General features: G+C 35.4%; 1 long non-coding RNA gene across 1 annotated transcript; it reads left to right on the top strand.

The window, feature by feature from the left end:
* On the top strand, nucleotides 1-2,011 carry LOC125505718. The gene is made up of 3 exons (XR_007282346.1): nucleotides 1-35; nucleotides 115-210; nucleotides 1,760-2,011. It is a non-coding gene; the product is annotated as an uncharacterized LOC125505718 (long non-coding RNA).
* Nucleotides 2,012-4,833: the final 2,822 nt, after the last annotated feature.

Below are 4,833 nucleotides of genomic sequence, written 5' to 3'. Positions count from 1 at the left end.
CATCCTGAAGACTGCGACAAATTTTATATATGCAGGTAAATTTGACATGCATATTTAAGCGAATGCTTATCGTTTCTATTTGATTTCTGCAACTCTAAATTCCAACACTTTCAGGAATGGGGTGCAACCTCAGAAAGGATATTGCGCTAACAAAACCGTGTATAATGAAGAATCCTTTAGATGTGATGATCCCGCTAATGTTCCTGGATGGTAAGCAGTCAATTATTAACTACCTTAAGCTTACAACAACAGCAATCGAATTCAGCGATGCGAATCGAATAGCAAAAATTCTTACATTGTTCTCTTGCGCCGCTTAATTCGAATAGTCCGAAGTCGAAAATAATATAGGGGTAGAACTTCGAACACCTCTTGTGAGTTGTCCACATTTCAAAGCGGTTCTTTTCAAACACACAGATTCATATCTAAGCTTTTTTTACCACTACCGCCAAAATGTTTTTCCTATTTATAATAGGGTGATTGAAAATTGGCTTTATTCCTCTGGAGGTGTTGTCTGGGGGTGTCTTGGSAGTACAGAAAAAATAGTAAAAACAATTAAATGTTATTAAAAACTCAGATATTTGCGAAAAACTAGATSAGAAGGATGGCAWCAATGTTTTTCAAGGTARTCTACTCTACATAATTAACATTGCGCAAATACCTGTTYCTTCGTAATTATTAAAAACTCCGGTAACCATGGATAAACATAAAKCAATRAAAATCAAAGAGACAATAGTATCACGCTGTATAACGTTTTATGGGATGTATTCTTGACATTTGCTTACTACACCGATTACCTTAATCTATTTAATTGTCTCTTTCTATATTGATCTATGGATAATTGAGCTTTTGATRTTTAAGGAGCAACAGGTATTTGCATTCCAACTGATCTTGTTTTTTAGAAATATATTTATCTTGTAGGCYCATCTTATGACATCTATTCYACTGTACTTACGTTGTCACCACTACCTCTTACGTTGTCGTCCCCATCCCACAATATCTTGTATTTTGCATTGTTCTTTGATATCTGTTTTTGTTWTCCCCACTATTGTTCTCAGTGTTTTCATTTTGTCCACCCTTAGCATGTGTTGGGTCTTGTTGGTGTCTTCGCGGACTTTGTTAATGTAGTTCCTCAGCCTCAGGTCTTTAACTGGGTCGTGGATGCTTGATATGTCTTTGCTTAGATATCTGAATTGCATCATCTGTGCTATGAGATTTTCCTCCACCACTTGCTTACATCTGAGCAAATCTTTCACGATGGTCATACATTTGGTTTTGTTGATAAAAATGTGCAGATTGAGTTGGCCTGTAGGTTGTTTTCTGATTCGGCAATAATTGCTGCTAAAATCTTCAATGACAATTAGGTACTGTTTTCCTAACTCTTCAAATCGACTTTTTTCCCAGCTGAATATCTAGGAACAGCAGCCACACAATTTAGAAGTTGTGTATGAGTTTCCTGCAGGATAATCTGATCCGTTGGGTTCGCGCACCAAGCCATTTGCGCAGCCCTACGACAACTCATGATTTTGCCAGTATGTTATTAGTATGGGATTGTATAGTATTGTAGAGTTACCCAGTATGGGATAGGCAGCTATTAGACTTTTTTGTCCGATTTACTTGTTTGTTCCTCTACCTAAACATGGATTTACAACTGCTTACTCTAAAATGTTGATACGTAATTTTGATTTGGTTTATATTTAAAAATCAATCTGGTTATCAAAATGTAGAATGGCAATATTCAAGTGAATGTTTCTTTTTTTAGTGAAAACTATTTCAGCGGAAACAAAAACTAACATCAAACTGAAGAAATAATTTCCATCCTGCAGAGGTCGTTTTCAACCCTATAAAATTATTTGTGTTGTTATTTATTATACTATAAGTGTGTTACTTATGTTAGTCGTTAATACTATTTGTATTTTTGGATGTTTCGAAATATTATCTTTTAAATCTAAAAGTGTACTTAGTAGTATTTAATGTATCTGACAGCTATGTAATAAATAGCTTTTCAAGAAAATGTGGTGTTCATATGAACTGAATTGATATTGACTATTCATGCTATACAGGGTATACCAAAAGTAATAGCACAAAACAAAATGGTGGATTCCTGGGCTGAAAATGTGATGATTTAATACAACTTAACTTAGTCCAAAAGTTGACGGTTGCCGACATACAGGGCGTCAAAGTTGCATTTTTATTTCAGTTTCTCGTCATTCTACTGTAAACGGAGCTGCATATTTTAACGAAATTTGGTACACAGGGGTTTTTGAGCATAAGAAATCACAATTTATCATCAGATTTTGATCAACTTGTGGAAAAAACCACTTACGGCGATATCTGGGCAAAAAATTGTTTTAACTTTTTGGTCACCCGGTATTCTGATTTCTAAACTGGTTGGGTCTAATCGCCTATTAATTTTGTATAAAAAAGGTATTCTTAGTCGATGTACCAACCAGCCTTTGTTTCCGAGATATTTGCGATTACACCACAAAATGCAGTATTTACAAAAAACAAGCCACAATAAGTATCTAAGTGAATCAATATTTACTAAACTTCATTCTTTAACAGTAGCATATTTTTATCGTAATCGCTAATAATAAAACATTAATTTTCTACAGCAATTGCTCAAAATGTGCCCCGTTAACTTCAGTACATTTAGAAATGCGTTTATCGAGGGATCGTCTAATTTTAAAAAACATATTTTTATTTCGAAATTATTCGGCTGTATTCATAATTTTATTTAACAACTCATCTCGGGTGTCTACCGTTTGATCATACGCTAATGATTTTACATAACCCCAAACACAAAAATCTAATGGGTAAAAGTCAGGACTTTGCGCCGGCCAGACCCAAGAACTTCTACGATCTATCCACCGATTCGTAAAATGTTGGTTTAGTTAATTATTAACGGCTCTAGTAAAATCGTCCTAATAAATTCTATACCGGCGTAAAATGGTAAAGATGGAGATTTTATTGCTGAATGATTATATGAACTGAATACTTGCTTACGCCAGTTGCAGTTTCCAATCGTCTTGTGCTTATTTCTGGATTTTCTCCAACACGAACCAGAACGTCTTCCACTTGTTCTGGAGTTGAAATTTTCGGACGTCCCAAAATATTAACTATGGTCCTAAAGCCACCAGTTTCCCCTAATCGATGGTAGATGTCTCCAAATAACTATTGTTTTGTGCCATTACTTTTGGGACACCCTGTATATATATAATATCAATTGAAAAATTGTCTGGGTATATAAACTGCAAATTATTAGAAGTGTTGCTCGAAATTTCGTTCAAATCTGCGGTGAACGTTGTAAAACGCATCAAGGTAAGTATGAAAGATAACTCTGCGATTATTGGTTCTTCAGCTGTTACTGTCGCTGATATACCTCTGTAACGGGGGTGGGGATAAAGTGATGCTACAAAAGCGCACGGGATTAAAGAGTCCCAATTGTCCCGTTTTATTTACCAATAAAACAATTTTGTATAAATTAAACGTATGCATGGGGGGTGCAAGACTTTTGCAAGTGAGTGTCCATTCGATGTGTATGATAATGCATTGATGTACAATAAATGATATTCAATTAAGGATTTGCATTTGTTCTTTTTTGTATTTTCCAATAGGTTACCATCCAGAACATATATTACGCTTATGGTCAATCAACGTACTATTCTTTTGTAACAATCATCTATGTATTATTTCCATTTAACAGCTATTTGCAGCCACATACAATGAACATTCTTTATTTGACTTAGTGAAAGTGTTACTAAATACAGAGGTTGGGTCTTGTCCGCATATTTATAGTGATTGCCGATTACGGTATCGATTGATTAGATACACATCAGACAGAACATGCGTCGCGGTGTCCTAAAAATCGAATTCCAAAATCAAACACTTACTTTTAAACTTACTGGTAATATCTTCGTCTTTATTTAATTGTTAATGATAAGAAAATTTCAGCATTTCTACCACTGCTGGATGTCTATAAATTTCAGTTGTTAATAAACGTCTCAAATAAGCTTCCTCTTGCAGTCATTATCGAACCAATTCGTTTTTCGGTTTTTTTTTCAGGTACGTGTTTGGATACGGTGGTTATTGCATCTTTAATGTTAGCCCATAATTCCTCTATGCTGTTTTCGTCTTGAGGCTCCTTTTTTTTCTCATTTATTTGTTCTTGGTAACTTTGTTGTGTCTCTTCCGTTCTTAGTTTTCCCGTATCCCAAATTGTTCTGGTCTCTTTCTCAGGCGTTGGGCAAGTGGAGATTCTCATTCTACTCTTTGCCCTCACTATGAAGTGTTCCGTATCTGTGTCTGCTTTTCATTGGTTATGAGTTCTCCATTATTTTTTGTGAGACAATTTTCTGTTGCATGAGGCAGGGTTGGTATCCTGCTTTCTGTTTTGAGATTTCGCAAAAATATTCTTTTGTTCTGTTGTCTATTTCCGTTAATATTGACAGCTAGCATTCCCTGTGTTTCCGTTTTACAATTCTGCTTGTTGCTGTCTAAATATTCTTCTCTATTAGGTGCGGTTGTAGTAACATTTTGTTTGTAGTTCGGTTCCGAGCTTCAAGTGCCGTATGGTTTTTTTGTCAAGTACCTATTTGGATACCGTGGCTATTGCTTCTTTAATGTTAGCCCATAATTTATCTATGCTGTTTTCGTTTTGAGGCTCTTTTATTTGCTCGCTTATTTGTTCTTGGCATCTTCCTTGTGTCTTCTCTTTTTTGCTTTCCCGTATCTCAAGTTGTTCTGGTCTCCTTCTTAGGCCATGGGCAAGTGAAAATTCTGATTCTAATATTTGCCCTTACTAAGAAGTGGTCCGTATCTGCATCTGATCCTCTA

The sequence above is a fragment of the Dendroctonus ponderosae genome, unplaced genomic scaffold (genome assembly GCF_020466585.1).
Source record: "Dendroctonus ponderosae isolate FM_Combo_2020 unplaced genomic scaffold, Dpon_F_20191213v2 Dpon_F_20191213_952, whole genome shotgun sequence".
Classification (NCBI taxonomy): Eukaryota; Metazoa; Arthropoda; class Insecta; order Coleoptera; family Curculionidae; genus Dendroctonus; species Dendroctonus ponderosae.
This window is presented reverse-complemented; position numbering and strand designations above follow the sequence as displayed.